Source organism: Schistocerca cancellata, chromosome 1 (genome assembly GCF_023864275.1).
Source record: "Schistocerca cancellata isolate TAMUIC-IGC-003103 chromosome 1, iqSchCanc2.1, whole genome shotgun sequence".
Taxonomy (NCBI): Eukaryota; Metazoa; Arthropoda; class Insecta; order Orthoptera; family Acrididae; genus Schistocerca; species Schistocerca cancellata.
Genome location: NC_064626.1, coordinates 1,051,350,583 through 1,051,368,522, shown reverse-complemented (window position 1 = coordinate 1,051,368,522; position 17,940 = coordinate 1,051,350,583). Strand labels below are relative to the sequence as shown.

Below are 17,940 nucleotides of genomic sequence, written 5' to 3'. Positions count from 1 at the left end.
GACACATGTTCATAAGTCCTTTTTTCCTCCATGAACATTCAGGAATCTGTCATTACAAACTGTCAGTTTTATCAATGTTCACCCGTATAATATCTGTTTTGGTGATACGAATAAATTTCATGGTACTGAGAGCATTTCCATGCAACGATGATACAATCAATTTAAAAAAAATGCAGTAACTTATATAATGAAAGACAGTATACCAAGGGCTTTTACCTGCTTGCTAAAATATTGAAAAGGAAAGAGAGAAAATGACAACCCACACAAACTGGAGTTCACCCGTGGCTGTCGTCCATACTGAATATGTTCGGTAGCGTACAAGCTATGACTAAACGGTCAGTGTTGCATATCTACCTCACTTCCTTCGAACCACAGACTTTGCTTTGCGGAAGGGAATATTTTAATGCCGATACTGAGGAGGTTCAGTTTCAAACTGGTGCCGCATTATGGAGAGCAAGGTGTTGGCTATTTCCTCCATGATCAGCTGCGTTCCTTTTGCCATTGACAAGATGGTCTGCGAGTAAACCAAGTATCACCGCCCCAGACTACCACACCACACGTGCCGCTTTCGTCATAACTGAATACCAGCCTCCAAACTTCTCCAGATCTTCACCCACTACTTGAAAAAGTTACTGGTAAGTTCATTTACAGCAATCTTGGCGATATGTAACATAACTGCCGGCTAGAAGTACAGCCTCAGAAATGCAGTCCTCTAGCCAATCGATTGATCGTTCTTTCCTGTCTTCTGTAACTGAGCTGTTCTGGAAATAATTTGCAATAGCCGCAAACTGGTTCTCGTAGTAGGTTTTAGAGTTCGGTAACCCCACAGGATAGCAGAGCAGAAGAGAAAGTTCGAGTCAGTAGCTTGGGTGCCATTTCGTTTGTGGCCAATAAGTGACAAACACTCAGTGTTATCTGACAATGGACGTCGTCATGGTTGTCAAAACTCAGACCGTTTTCTTTTCTTCCACATTGTCTCATTCAACCGTGCTAGCTCTTGAAAGTAGTAGTGGTAGTTATCTGTGGTCGTTGGGTACCATCTTCATGGTTGGGTCTCCCCTATGTAGTGAGAAAAAAAAACGAAAATAGCATTAACGTTGTTTTAAACGTGTTATACTTTTTCTCTATGTGTGGGGACTTCGAAAAGTAAGTTACACTTGTCTTCCTAAGTTACGACCATCGCACAACAAGAGTGGTGCATAATCAGAAGAGGGTACATGTCCTTGGTTTCTCGAAGACACAGTTCTGCTGAGATGCGGATAACAGGTGCACCACAACGTGTCAGTGAAGTGACGCGGCAATTGGAAACGCACTCCGAAATTGAAGTATGTGGAACACTGCGATTCTTACGGGCAAAATGTCTAACTTGCGCACGATGAAATTCTGGCAGCATACGAACCAAATGCAATGTCGCGCCAAGCCGCTACAACAATTTGACCAAGGCCACGCAAATTTGAAAAATGTTGATCGGGGAGGAAGTCCATCGACACCGATCACAAACTGTCAGGTTTTGGAATGACTCCGTGACCAAGGAATGGGTTTCTATCGTCGAGGAATTGAATAACAGGTAGAACGTTCCATCCGCTATTTACAGAGACTTATTTGCGTCAAATTTTTGATAGTGATAGATCATTTTATTTCACTTTTGAAATCATGGTTGGGGCTAGTCGGTGTGATTCAGAGAGGCAAGGAAAGTTTTTAGTCCTTAAGATCCAATGGAATCGGAGGAAATCATGTTGAAATTTTCTGAGAGGCAGGTATCCATAGCAACTGCATTGCCTCAAAGTCAGAAAACCGTCCAAACAGAGTCAACCATAGCACAGAGCAGCTCGAATTCAGGAATAATCGGTGACATACCAGTCTGGGCAAACAAACGTTATCGAGTGCCGGATAGAAAAGATAGACAGAAAAGAGTCACAAGAGAGGGACAGGAAAGGAGAAACAGATAGGAAAGTAATGCAGGAGAGAGAGAGGACGGCTTAAGTAGACAGAAAAGAAGAGCAGGAGAACGTGCAGTTTAGGTAAGAGATGGCAGAGCTACACAGAATAGTCGATTTCCATTTGAAATCATTTGATGTAAACTGGACAAGGTCACAAAAGCAGTAGAAAGAAGTATGTTCAGGCTGGTGCAGACAGAGTAAAATTTGAGGAAAGTAGAGGAGACACACACCTCAATTTCTCAAAGAATGCACACTTTTCGAGTGCAAGTTCTCGAGGAGCGAGCTATAGCTGAAGCCACAGGACTAGTTCATTTCTCGCAAATTAAGGAGTTTGCTCACTAAAATGAAATATAGAGAAATTGAGCAGAGGGACTGAGCGACCCTATCCTATCGGAGAGCAGGGTGAGCGTCAATGAAGCCTAGTGGGGCGCATTTGTCAACACAAGACAGGGCCTTGGTAAGAGAATCTTGTGTAGCATAGTGGTCTGTGTCTGTCAATGGGCAGGAATTTCATGACAAGCATTTCTCGTTGAGGATTTTCCTCACATATAGTGCAGGCAGAACTTGCATCTTAAACTGGGGATTGCTCAGTTTAAGAACACTTCTCAACCTCCTGGTCAGTTTGAAGAAAGTTGCAGTCATGAGTAGCCACATGAGCGGACATGTAAAACCTTTGCTTTCTGGCAATGGAAGCAATGAGGAGGTGAGGAAGAGAATGTTACGGAGGAGGAAAATAAAGTGTATCTCCAGTGACGCATACCACTCACAACCAAACCCAACTGAGGGAATCACGAGAGACTTGAGAAAGTTTTGTCACGTCTATTGCAACAAAAATTATACGACACTTATGATGAGTAATGATTTCGAGTTCGGGATGAATCAGCTCCCCCACGACTGAACCAAGATGCCACCAGTCAAAGTATTTAATCAATCAGGAACCAGGGGACAGAATCAGAGAAGTGGTTGCGTTTCTGTCACAGTAGCAGGCTAAGCATAGACAGGTGATTGCAGAGTCAATTGCCAACATCAAGTAAGTGACACTATGGTGGCAGAGCAGGAATGCAAATGATGTGAAGCAGTGTTTCTTCCACCCTGGGCAGAAGGCACTGCTGATAAACCATCGCCTCTCCTGCAAAGTGAAGAATAAATCTCACAAGATATTCTCCCTATACGTCTGGCGATTCTGGGTAAAATGCCTAGTTTTTGCTAATGTGGCTGTTCTAGACAGGTAGCAGCTGGAGAAAGTAATTGTGACACACACCTTCTCGAATTTGTAGATATTTTTTACAGTAGGGTTGTTTATATTGTGTAATTTGTGATCATTATGTAGTTATGTGATTACGTTTGTTACATACTTCTTACTCATAAGTTCTTGTTTGTGTTAAGCAATAAGATTTTACGTAATTTCTCTTTCAACACTTGTTGTTGCTACTCTTTGTATACAGTACGCCCCTTGAGCAACAATCAGTAGTAGAGTTGTGCGTAGGGTGTTGGAGAGAGATGCGCCTCGCCGTTGATTTTTTTTTGTTGAACATGAGTGTCTTTATGCCCATGTCTGCCTGTCTCACAATCGCATGGTGTGATAATCCCAAGATGGATGAGTCTGATGTCTGTTTTTACAAATGTTTTAGATAGTGAAGTGTAGCTACATTCAGCGAGAACGACCAGCGAATCTGGGCGAAACATGTTCATGAGTATCAAGCAAGTGACTTGTAAGGTGACAAATAACGTATCATTCCCCCAGAATTGTATTCTTTTATAGTGCCCTTTTTATTGTACGTCTTGTGCATATCTTTTGTGAAACAAGTTTATTTCGTTGCGAGATGGGAAATTTTTCGTTGGGGAAAAAATTAGTTTCGGCCATATTTGTATTTGAGTTTTCAAGGATGTAGCGGTTTGTTTTGTGACATGAGAGATGATTTTATGTTTGGCATGAGGAGGATTTTTGGGTTTTATGATCTGCATGGTCCTAGAACGTACTACAGATGATATCAGGGGGATCTGTGGCTTCCCGCCTGCTGCAATTTATACCTCGGGGTATTTGCCGAAAAGTTTTGATGATCTGTCGGACGTTTCCTATTGGCACTGGAAGGTTGTTAAACATGAGATTTTTTATGAATAACGAGAGTAACCTAATACTGGTTATTTAACTTGATGCTCCACATTAGATTTACGTTTCAGTTTTCCTATGAAACCGTATTTTGCTTTGCCTTGATTTGTGATGAAATAAATTAATCGTCTGTTTTCTCTGGATCAATAATACTTGTTCTTATATTTGCTTCTCTTTTGTTTGGTAAGAAAAATTCACTGATGAAAAAAGATATCGGAGAAGTTCTCACTGGCTGGGAGATGCTGCTGTGCCCACAGAACTGTACTCGCATGTCTTTATGAATTCTACGATGGTTGCGTCGGCTAGGATTTAAACCTGCCTTTTCCTGTAGCATCACAACAAGACGAGAGAACATACTTCGGGAAGGTAGATGCCAGATTAGCATTACGCCTAAGTTAAACCACAAAAAATGATTATGCAGTTTTTAATCAAAGACTGCCTTTATTGTGTACAATATATATTTTAAAAATACTATAGTACTATATAGAAGTACCTATAATACAAATAAGAAAAGATTGTTGACTTACAATTCGTAGATGAATAACATTCCTGCCTTCTTTTCATTGTTGTGTGTTGTATTCAGAGGAATTTTCAACTGAAAAGACTGATTGAGTGACCTGAGTGCATTTTCCTTGTGTTCCCGTTTTGCTATCAGCTCCAGCAACGGGACGAATTACGTTAATCCAGGTATCTGCACTAAGTGGTAATGTGGAGAGTCGAAGTCAGTTTTGTGTTACAATCCTCATAACATCAGATTTCCATGAATAACTAACTGTTATACGTTTTCGGACGTGTCTGGAGGAAGGTAAGTGGATTACCGATTAAAAAATGTAGGGTGCTGTTTATATCTTCGTAAATAAGGACGTTAGAGGAAAGACAATCATGTTGGTTAGTGTCACTTGGCAAGTAAACAGCATTTTCTTTATTTGTTTTTTGTTTTGTTTGTGGAGAAATCTGGACAATCAGTATAATACACTACAAGAAAAAAAAGGAGACCACGACGAAGGATTTATACTGCTCGTAAATACACCAAACGTTCCCGACAGGGGAGAAATCCAGCGGCCATCTTGGCTATGGCAGGGGTTGCTAAGCACGAAGACAGGCAGTAGAAGCTCTCGTAATATGCGGGCGGGCGTTATCTTAATAAAATGTAAGCCCAGGATGGGTTGCCATGAAAGGCAACAATATGCAGAGTAGAACATCATCGACTTGCTGCTCTGCTGTAAGGATTCATCTGGTGGCAACCAAAGGGGTCCTGCTATGAGATGAAATGCTACCCCAGACCATCACTCCTGGTTGTAGGGTGACATGAAGAGTGAAGTCAGGATGGTATCGAGCGATTCTAGGCCCTTCAGTCCAGAACCACGCGGCTGCTACGGTTGCAGGTTCGAATCCTGCCTCGGGCATGGATGTGTGTGATATCCTTAGGTTAGTTAGGTATAAGTAGTTCTAAGTCTAGGGGACTGATGACCTCAGATGTAAGTCCCATAGTGCTTAGAGACATTTGAACCATTCATGATGGTATCCCACTGCTGTCCGGGACACCTCCAGAAACGTCTTCGCTAGTCATCTGGGCTCAGTTCCAAGTGGGATACCATCCTGACTGTCGCCTGCCGTACCGCCCCACAACCAGGAGTGACGGTCTGGAGTACCATTTCATTTCATTTCATAGCAGGACCCCTTTGGTTACATCCGCGTCACCCCTACAGCATAGTTGTACGTCGACGATATTCTATGTTCCGTTTTGCTGTCCTTCATAACAAGCCATCCTGGGCTTACCTTTCGTCCCCGCCAAACCCAAGGTCACTGAATCTCTCTCCTAGTGAGAACTTTTGGAGCACTGTGGGCAAGTCATCCAACCAGCTCGCGGTTTTGCCGATCTAACGTGTCAGTTGGACAGAATTTAGCACGATGATCCTCAGGAGGACACCCAACCCTTCTATCTTCCAGTACTAAGTCGAATAACAGCTTGCATTAGGGCCAGAGATGGACCAAGACGTTGGTGACTTGACCAATTTGTGAAGCCCCTTCTCTTGAATAAATCGACCAGTTTTTTCTGAAACTGTAATCATCTGTGTGTCTGTATATGTACACTACGTCTACTGATTTCTGTTCAATTCGATAAATCAATCGTGGTGCGTCGTTTTTATATTATTATTTTTGTCTTTGAGAGTGTAAAAACAATAATATTTTTTGAAATCAATTTTAGGTATTGCCGAAGAGTGGAAGGATAGGAAAGCAAAGAACAAAGAGAATTCTGTCACTCATGTGTCCGGATTTTTTTTAGCTTCGATTAATACCTTTCATAGACTTGCTATTTAACACTCTCTCGAGTTAATAATGATGGTATCATTATGTTCTGGATGTTGTGTTAATTTTATAATGGCTTGACCAAATGTTGCTGTTCCAGGTGCATAGCTGGCAGTACCTGAATGAGATGAGGCACAAGTCAGAGGTTGGTAAGGCGAGTGAAAGTGGTGCGGCAGCAGAAGGGGAGAGAATAGACAGCCGTGTCGGTGCCATACGTCGCCTTACAAGGAGAACGCTCTGACGGGCGGCCATAAAGCGGCGGCAGCTGACACTGCTCCCGTTACGCGACATTCGTTCGGTGGCTGTCGCTGATCGAACCAATGTATCCCGCCTTCAGCATCAACACAGTTCTCAATACACCACTGCCTGCTCACAAAACTAGAAGAAGTGCCATATGATACTAGTTTGTAACTTGTCAATCGCTACTTTCTGTAAGGGAGACAGGGGCTAGTTGGCAAGGATTTTGAGTTCTGATTTGTAATTTGTTGTTTTATTTATTTTTTGTTATTTTATTATTTTTGTGCAATTCTTGCAGGGATTCTGGTGAATGCAGCGAATACCTTAGCTTTTTGACCACAAAATACTATAGGAAGAACAAATTCTTCAAAAAATAAATTCATTGTGAAGAAAATAATACTTGAAAGTAAATTTTACTTGCATGCAATATGAACTTAAATGTATGAACAAAAAATGAATTCTTTAAGAAAAACAAATGTTCTGATTATTATTATAGGTACCAATAGTTATTCAAACGTAATTACGAGGGTTGCCCAGAAAGTAATGCACCGCACTTTTTCCTCAGCCGAAAACAATGCTACAAATACAAAACATTACGTATGTATTGTTCGAAGTCTCCTGAGTGAGCACGCCAAGTTTCCGTCACTTCCGACAGATAGCGTAGCTGCAGAACAGTTTCAAAATGGCGTCTGTAGGTGATGATGTTACAAGCAACGTGCCGTCATTGAATTTCTCACTGCAGAGAAAGGAACTGTGGGGACCCTCGGACTTCCACTTGTTTGGGCCATTAAAGGATGGCATTCGTGGAAGACATTTTGAGGACACATTGAAGCACTGGCTCCGCTACCAGGACAAGGATTTGTACCGACAGAGCATACACGTACTTGTTTCGCGCTGCAGGAAGGCCATAGAACGGGATGGAGACTAGGTGGAAAAGTAGGTTGTGTAGATAAAACACTACTCTTTCGTGTGGGTAATTCTCATTATGTTCAATAAATAATTGTTGAAGAAAAAAATGTTGTGCATTAGCCCTAATTTCTGCACAGTCCCCGTAGTTCAATTTTTTTTAAAATCAACCATGAATGTAGGTGTTGGGCGTTCGTTTGTCTGATACGTGGGTTAAATTTTACTGTGGTCGCTTTGAGTCGGCTTTATGAGACAGACTGCATCTGCATATACACCAGCAAAGTCATACGGTGACATGCACTGCTGCCAGTTTGTTTGATTGTAGCTCATTCAAATGCACTGAGGACGGTTATTTGTAGCTCATATCTGGATATGCGAGAACAATAAAATGCCAGTGGGATTGGGACTGATTGCTGTGTTTCTGTCCTTCGTTATGACAGTCTACAGTCGATGTACACAGTGGTTCCTTATGGAAGCAAAGTTGTTCATGAATCAACCTTGTTTGGACATCTCCAGTTTTTCCTTTGTTTTATCATGTTGGACACGCGTATCTCACTGCCATTACTTTCAACGATCTTCGCAGGATACTGACAGGCATAGTTCTCCTCCAAAACAATGTCATGTAAATGTATTCACGGTGATCAAGAGACCGTTGATATTGTGAAACATTCCTTGTTGGTCTTGTTCGATGTGATCTGATGGTGTAGCTGCGCTAACTGACACAATACCGAACAACCCAAACTAGCTTCAAAGGGATATAAAATCAAAATGTGTACCACAAAATCCCAGACATCTTAAACAACCAGTGAGGTAGCACAGTTAATCACTCTTTCGGATGGCCGAGCGGTTCTAGGCGCTTCAGTCTGGAACCGTGCAACCGTTACGGTAGCAGGTTCGAATCCTACCTCGGGCATGGATGTGCGCGATGTCCTTAGGTTAGTTAGGTTTAAGTAGTTCTAAGTTCTAGGGGTCTGATGACCTCAGAAGTTAAGTCCCTTAGTGCTCAGAGCCATTTGAACCATTTTTAACTCTTTCGGAAACCGCCATCAGCAACGCCTCAGTTCAACCTATAGGTTCACCAGAAAAAAACCCTCTTGAGATTTACTCACCAGTCAGAAAAAAACGTCCTTCGTGATTTTTCGAAGCATACGGAAGTTCCGGTGGATTGTTCACCTTTACACACACTCGCTACTAACACCGCGGCAGCGCTCTGGATTCACAGTGGCAGGAAACAGAAGCTGTGTGACAACTAGCCACTTATCCCAACTAACCTTGGTCTCATCCATTCATTTTTACTTTTTCTATATTTTCATTACTTCGCAAATAGTTATTGTAGCACAACTACAAAGATGATTCTGTACCCAGTTACGATTACAAACACGGGTAATCTTTGGAGTTTTTCTCATTGACATTTGCGGAAGCCATGGTCGAATATTTCCGTGTGGTCAGGCCAACAGAGAGTAACCCGGACTCAGCGCACTAGGCCATAGTTTTTCAAACACTCTAACCGGAGGGCGGTTGTGACAATGGTTTGGGGCTTAGTACGGAATATGACTTTAACTAATTAATCCGAAGAGTATTCCAGTCAATTCAGTCACTCTTCCCATCAGTTTAGCTTTTCAAGTGATTTGTGACATATATGGAGACTTTGTTCTACTGATGAGTACATATTTGCATTTAATTTACCACCTGTCGTTTGTACGCTAAGAGGGTATATATTACCGTGTTCACTTGATTTTTCAAGTCATTTACGTGGAGTGGTCTCTAAATATTCTCTCTTGTTTTGACATCCTTGGCCCCGTTCTTGCTTTTTAAATGTATTAGCGTGACTGATTATCTGTAGCCACTATACGATTACGTAATGTACTACGGAGCCTTTGGCTGTACAACCTGATACGTTCCAGTACTTGCATATGATCTTTCACGTCAAAGTAGGCATTCCCTCTTCAGGATATTATATATCCCGTTCTATGCATGCATTTTCCTTAGGTTAGTTAGGTTTGAGTAGTTCTAATTCTAAGGAAATGTGCTCAGAGCCATTTTAACCATTTTGAACTGTGCTTGATTCCACAGAAATGTATGCGTTCGACTTTTCGCATTTGTCTGTCATAATTACAAATTGTGATTCACCACTCCAGTGCACAATGACTAAGTCGAGTTGCTAAAGTATATTCGCCATAGCTGGAATAATAGATATGAAATTACATATTTACTTAAGTTCAATTTCCATCCGCTATACCTACTATTCACAACCACACTATTATAGTATGTGTGAACTGCTAACGTACTTTCATTTTTTTCATGTTGTAGTCAGACTGCACTAACTAATTAATTATGTTGAGTATAACTTTGTTTATGGAAGGAATAGCTTTTTTCAAACCTGGGCATGTTGGATTTCTGCTAGTCATGCAGTTGTAAACGGAGCAGTCACCTTACAAGTTCAGTCGCCAAGTTGTAAAAGCTACTCTTATTTCTCTTATCTTGATATCAGCTGTTATAAAAACAATCTCAAGCAGATATTTGTTGCTGTTGTTTATTTAAAAACCATAACTACTTTCAAGTGGGTAACAACTCAGCGACAGATGGCTGAAATAAGCGCTTCTACAATACGGCTTTTCTTGCAGCCTGTGCTAATGCACCTGCAGCTGTGTTGACACGCGGTGTGAATATACGTTTGAGCGAATATTGTAAGAAAATATGACTGGAACAGACACACACTTCTAAATCATGTATTTCGGTTGTAGAATACTTTCTGGCACTGACCAGGGCCCAATCTCCCTGACTCTCTATCGTTTCATTGATCTTTTAAACCTTTTGATCACATTGCCTTTACGATTTTGCCTTTCCATGTTTTCCTCGCCAGTCCATGTCTTCTGCGGTTCGGTAGTATGCATTTTATAGTCTTCTTAGGTACCCTTGGATTCATCCATCCGTTGGACATGACCATACCATATTATTTCCATTCCATGTCAGTTGTTAATGTTCTTTCTACACTTCCGTAATCAGACCTCTTCATCACGTATCTTCTAGATATCCAAAATGACACTTTGAACACATCCATTTCTGTGACCTCCTACTTCCTCCTTTTCTTCTCTGAAATCTCCGTGTCTTTGCGCCGTACAACAAGAAATATTGAATTAGAGTTTCACAGATAAAGTACTTCCATTTTTTTCTCGAGTCTCTACTCTAGAGGATTCCTACTAAACAAGAGGGCAGTCTTCTAGCCAGAGTTATTCATTATGCAATTTCTTGAGCCGTTGTTTACTACTCTGTACAAAATGGGAAGGAGAGGTGGGCTCCAGAGTGGTGCACGAGCTGTCGTCACAGGTAAGATGGACAGGAGCAGAAGTAATCAGCGAACACTTAAATCGAGAAACAGAAGTTTTACTTACCTTGAAGTTTTCACCAAGCTTTACTAAAAATTAACAAAAAGGACAAACAACAATAAAGTCCAGCTATTACAAGAATCAAACCAAAGAGCGTCGTGCAGTGTGAGGCTCCTACTGCTGATGCACGAATGAACTGTTGAAGGCTGACTAACACTGGAAACTATCGTAATCTGCGACTGAGACGGCGCGTAGCTATCACCAGCCATCCTATATCACAGCTGCAGAGGGCGCGTGTAGTCAGAGCCCCTGAAGATGTGGCTCAGTGGGTATGCATCATTGGGTCCGCCGGGTCCCCGCACAGTCGCTATCGGTGTTTGTCGGAACCATGAGTTCCGTTGATAATTGTGAGACGCTTTTGGGGCTGGTCGATCTATGATACCACATGATCATCTTTATCTGAGGTATCAAATTCTACTCGAAGATGTGTGTAAATGCAGGAAGCTACAATTTCTTCTGTTTCGAGTTTAAGGTCGAATAGTTATATTTGCCTTTCTTTCTTTTCCACTGATTTACAGCTTTTGGTACATATTATTTCGAACAGGGTAAGTGACACACAACAGCCTTGATGTAAGCACTTGTTGACAGGAAACTTTATAGAATATTACTCAAAGTTTGGAGAGCTCTTATTAAAGTGTTTAATTGATGTTTGAGTTCAGTAATACTTCCCAGAGCTTTTGTTCAGGCACAGTATTGTGTGCTTTATGAAGGTCTACAAAATATGATAGATTTCTTAGTTGGTGTTTCATCTTTTCTCTGTCACTTTTTACAGGCCAAACACATTGTCGGTGCACATTCTGCCTGGTCAGAATCCTCCTTGCTCTTCTTCCCCTCAATCTTTGTATTCTGACTCCATTAGATCTATGAGAATCCCTCCATACAAATAACTCAACCCACTAATCTGATACAAGACTGCCGTTTAACAAGTTATTTACACACCAGGTCAAGGTTTCGAATAGTTTCCTTGTTCCAAACTTGATGAATTTTGCAGAGATTCCTTCTGGACCTGTAGCAGAGCTGTTTTCTAATTTATGTACAGCTCTCTGATGTGTGGAAACTTCAATATTTATCTCTTCACCTTCGATTAATATTTCTGTTTGTGAAATAGTTTTAAATTCATCCCTGTTTGCTGTCAGTAACTTTTCGTACAGGTCTAAAGAGTATTTTGCTGATATTAAGTGTATACTGTTGTCTTTCTTCTCATCTGACTTCCACATTTTAATACATTTCTATGTTTCTGAAAACTTGCTCCTCCTAAATTGTATTAATATCGTTGCCATCTCACATTTGTCTTTTTGCAGTGGAAATTGGTTGTCATTCTCCTCAGATCCACACAGTTTCCGTTATCTCCTCAGTTTAACTAGCAACCATTTTGAAAATACATTTTTTAAAACTGACTAGTGTTTCTTCAATATTACACCACAATTCCTTACAATGATTTCTACTCTTTGTGCCAAGAGCTTCCTTCACCGTCATTTGAATTTACCACCGCTTACTATGTTTTGATATACTGCTTCTACAGATTTATCTTTTTTACCAAGCTGCTGGCTGAGTCTCTGTCGATGGGGTATTTGTTTGCTGTCCTGTACCAGTCTGCCTATATTGTGACCCTTATTTTTATTTTCTTCAGCTTCTTCCTGTGGTCGCATAGTTGCCAGCTTCTGATGTTTTCAAGACGTAGATTGTAACTTTAATTGGGTATAGCCACACGTAACACAATTTTACGCCCAGACATCATTAATCTGCGATGTTTAGAGTAATTCTGCAGATAGGTGTTATGAGTGCAAGAAGTATCACCTTTCATCTTCATGAAACAATAATGACAAATGTTTTCTACTCCACAAACATTCCGAGTAACATTTTCTCTACGATGTATTAAGCGAACAGACGAAAATAGGGTGCTGTACAGCAGTCACCACCGGATTTACGTAGCATTTACACATGACAAAACAGCAAAGAAGGTGTGTAAAAGATATAATGCATAGGCGGCGAACGTCGTGGTAGAAATATAATGACTGTCGCAAATAAAAATTAATCCAACACCTAAATTATTCACCAATTACCGCCGACGTCCGGCACGGAGATAGTAATAGTGAGTAACTCTCCCTTTACTGGGCTCGTTTTAATTGGAATGCCTGATGAACCTGTGTTTCAGTATAGCTTTATGTCGGAGAACCGTACTCCGACAGTTAAGCTTAATCTCCATCTTTTAGGATCATAACCTATGCATGTTCTCTGAAACAAGAGTGCCAAATAGACCACTGCCTTATGCAGACTGATGAAAATTTATAGCGAGGAAGCAAATATAGACCAGCGCGAGTTGGTTTACGGTATATGCCATGTCCCAGCATTCCGTTTCATTCGCACAAATACATCCAAAAGGAGTAATGTTACATACATTTCGCCTCTAATGTGCACGGAAACAATGTTCTTATAGAGTTAATGTCTTTTTTTTGTTTCTGTGCGGCTTTCTATTCATAAAATAGGGATACAGAAGACAACATTCATGAAAAAGCCCTAATCCTGTTCTTGAAGAGTTCGCGTCCAGCCAACATCATTAAGGATTTTCGACAGTAGTCTAGTTTTTCCCCATAACTCTGTGGTCTATCGAAGTTCCACAAGCATGGAATCCCATTTCGAATTGTAATATTGAAGTACTCACATGTTTTCTAACAAAACATGTGTCATCATTACTGGATCCCTTCGTAGGCAAAAGCGACTTCCACTGCTGTAACTCATAAAACTTTTATAGGTCACCCAAAGACAAGTAATTCTTGAGCAATTACCACCGAAGTACGGCATGAAGATCTTGATGGTGCGTAACTCTTGACATCAGTACTGTTAAAAAAAATCGTATTATGTTAGTTTAGTTTAGTTTTAGTTATGTCATCTTCCGTAGATCATTTTCCTGATTATTTTGTCGATATGATGTGGAATAAGTCAGATTACAAGATATACATACACACATGAATAGTGCTAATACGAATATTACTGAAATTTTTAGTTCTACACGTGCAACTACATTTAGAGGTACATTTTTTTTACCATTCCTGAAAAAGAAACTCGTCCATAGAGTAGAAGGAGTTGTCCAAAAGAAATGATTTTAAGCCAGATTTAAAACTTGATCTGCTGCCTGCCAGACACTTAATGTTGTTGGGCAAATGATCAAAGATTTTTGTTGCTGAATAATGTACTCCTTTTTGAGCAACTGACAGCTTCAATAACGGATACGAAAGGCCATTTTTCCCTCTAGTGTTGTACGTATGAACATCACTGTTCTTCTTGAATTGAGATGGATTATTTGTAACGAATTTCATTAGCGAATATATGTACTCTGATGGTACATTTAAAATACCTAACTCCTTGAAAAGGTACTTACATGACGTCCTTGGGTGAACACCACTAATTACTCTCACTGCTCTCTTTTGCGCAATCAATATTTCATGTCTAAGTGGTGAGTTACCCCAGAAAACTATTCCATAAGACATTATTGAGTGGAAATATGGAAAGTACGTTAGGAATCTGATCTGTTTATTAGCATGACTAGCGATTATACGAAGAATACAAGAATTCCTTCAAAGGACTCCTTGAACTTATTGTTATAAGAGGACATCATGGCGTCGTTCTTAAATTTAGGTATGTTTCCATAGTAACACGGGTAATATCAAACACTATTTTGCTAATTTTTATCAAAATTAACTCACTGTGCTGTTTAGTAAAGTGCAGTCGGTTAGCATACAACCATGCATCCACACAGCTCATACATACGCCGCCTGTAAAATGATCTGTTCTACATCACCCGGATTTGCAAATCCATAATCCACACCCTCTGACAATTCATAGAAATCATTTAACAAGGTACATTCTTGAGGTAGTACTCGTAACGTCTTATGACAGTACTTTATGCGTTAGATGTTGGTAAATGTTTATTAGCAGAAGTAGTTTAGAACGTATTACGCCCTTATTATCTCTTTGTCTGCTACCACTCTTTTGTTCAGAAATTTTTGTATCAAGGAAAAAAGAGATGATATTCGGATACTTATCAGCTAGCATTGGTATTTAAGAGACGCAGTCGTACGTTACAGCTTCAGCCATTTTTTTATTCTATTGTTGTTGCGTGACCTGTGGCGTACTGTCTTTATTTAATTTATCTTGAGATCTGGAATCGAACCTATAACGATGAGACTTTCTATACTGGATTTGCTCATTTCTTTAACTAAGGTACGAAGTTCCTAAATGCAAGTTAATATAACGTATGTGGCCTGGAATTCTTGGTGGTGCAATATGAGACCTGTTACTTCAGTGCTGTACTTGGGAATTGTTTTCAAATATAAAAACTCGAATAAAAATACATTACAAATCATTTCTAGCCATTAGCTTGCAGTAATATTATTGTATTGTAGAATGCGCGATATGCTACCAGCCGTGGCTTACGTTGATATCTGCTCTCAAATCAGATAAAAATAATGGTAAGAAAGGATTGTTACGTGAAAAAAGTCTAAGAGGCAGATTTTCAAATATATAGAACGTTGTGTATGTGTATCGCCTTATAGACAACTTTTATGCAAAAGTAATGGAGAAGCAGCTCATTCTTTGTTTTCGTCCGTGAAGCCACTTTTTTTTAAATTACGACATTTATACTGGAGTGTTCAATTTACCGTGTTTTAATGAGTACTTTTAAAATTAATTGTACCGTAACGAAGAACTTGAGCTTTTTATCCTTGACAGAAAGGCAGAATCCACATGCCGGTTATTACAAATAACAGTATGAAAATGCTGGGATATATCGTAGTCCAGTGGAAACCGAATTTAATTGTATTTCACGGGCAACAGTGGAGCTATTTTAGCTATTTTAAAATGGCATGTAATTACAAAAATTCCAAGGTGTTTGTAGAGGATATGTAAGGCATTTGATTAAAAATCCTGATAACATGCTTCTGGAGAATGAATGTTCATCGCTGTTACGTCTATCGAACATCACGCTGTCAGGAAATGGTAGTGGACAAAATATGCTTCTTATATTTATGTAAAAGTAAAGTTAAGTACCAATATTTCTAATAACATAGCAGACTGCCTTTGGTCTTTGGATAAACTGATCAGTGGGTAGATTTAGTTTTAATTTACTGTGAGTGTAGATTCTAAATGAAACAGCGTCGCTTGCTGAAGTGCTGCTTTCTGAAATATCACATCGGACGGTTGTAACAAAGTGAAAGATGAAACTTCATAGCTGAAATTAGAAAATCTGTCATGCTCACAATCTGAATTTGCTAAGAGTATATGTTAATAGGTAGGATACGTTAATAATATTTGGGGAAGTTTCTCCCTGTAACTAATTATTAATGCTACACATTAACAGATACACATACACACACAGTACCAAAACATTGGTCAGTGGGACAGTATTATCACAGCAACAAATTAATAAATTCCCAACATACTGAATCTGGTAAAGCTTTCTGGAAGTTATCATTTTATTGGAAATAGCCTCCGTAATTTTCTCAGTTGGGGAACCGCAGCCGATAAAAGGTGACACAAGGCATCGGACACATACAACGAGTGCAGTTCTCAAACAACCAACTCTGCTCAATCGGGCAGGGGATGAAAAGCGAAAAAAATTATTTTAGGATAAAAAGAATTGTCCTAAACTGCAAATAAATGTTCTTCATCTCATTATATCTTGATCGATTTCGAAGCTTTGGCCTCCTCTTCAGAGGCCTCGAAGAAGATCATGGTATAATAATATGAGCATTTAGTTAGAGTATTAGGAAATTTCTTTTTTTCCTACTTAACTATGCGACTGCGTTCTTCATAGCCCCAACAATGATATAATACTTAAATATGAACTTTCTTCTTAGAAACTACCTTGAAGATATTGACAGCTCCAACACTCCGTTATATCCAACCATATGAACTAAACACCCAAACAAGTTCCCATTTTTTTTTCACTGTGTGGGCTTACATTCTCATAATGCAATAAGTTGATATTCTTCGTTAATGTTTGCAGTTATGGTTTCATTAAAGAGAGAATATCTTGTGCATGACACCTTATTTATTATATGTCTTCTGTGGACAGACCAAAACTTTTGCACCGAATATCGTATTTTTATGTCATACTTGTTCGGGAACTCTTCATCAAAACCTCATGGTCCTCCTGAACATGGAAAACCACTCACATCCTCTTGGCATCACAGACACGATACAGGATTTGGGGTGGACGTCATCAAAACAAAGGCGTTTGTCGTTGCGGCAGAATCTTCTCACGAAATTTTAATCACCAACTTTCTCCTCAGAGCTCGAAAATAGTTTGTTAACACCGACCTGCAGAGGGAGAAACGATCATCAAATAAAATAGCGGAAATCAGAGCTCACACGGAAAGATATAGGTGTTCGTTTTTCCCCCGCGCTGTTGGAGATCGGAATAATAGAGAATTATTATGAAGGTGGTTCGGTGAACCGTGTACCACTTACGCGTGATTTGCAGAGTATCCATGTAAATCACGTCCGGCTGAAGTTACTAAAAAAAGCAAGTTCGTAGGTACAATGTCTGCACTGTATTTTCACCTTTGCGATATACAGGTAGCTACTAACTCCGTCTTAATACACGGTTCATGACATAAAAGTGAATACTTGAACAAACTTTGTACTATACCCTTGAATCTCACAGTACCTTCTCTTGTTTTAACTACATAATGCAAACAATTTTGAAAGGAGAGAAAGTTATAGTGACTGGTGAGAAATCACGGAGTTCCACAGCTATCAATTTTGTGTCCAGTGCTATTCTTTGGATGATTCAGTTTCCGCTACTGCTGTCGTCTTTTCTCTCGCTCGCTATGCCCAAACCATTACTTCTACATAAAAATAAACAGGACCTTTTTATAAGAAATTAATGTAGTTAAATTTGGTACTGGGATGCATTTTCGCTAAAGGCCGGAGATTTCGAGTTATTCAAGAGATACCTACAAAAGTGACCTTCAAATGCACCGCTACTCCCACACTCAGCCCCTACTGGTCAGAATTTCTAGTATGATGGTTCATGGCACTCCCTCCTATC

General features: G+C 39.9%; 1 long non-coding RNA gene across 1 annotated transcript in view; it reads left to right on the top strand.

The window, feature by feature from the left end:
• The window catches only part of LOC126162933 (uncharacterized), an 82,345-nt gene extending 75,309 nt beyond the window's left edge, over positions 1-7,036 (top strand). The window contains exon 3 of the long non-coding RNA XR_007535135.1: positions 6,461-7,036. This is a non-coding gene — a long non-coding RNA (uncharacterized LOC126162933). The remainder of the gene's footprint in view (positions 1-6,460) is intronic.
• Positions 7,037-17,940: the final 10,904 nt, after the last annotated feature.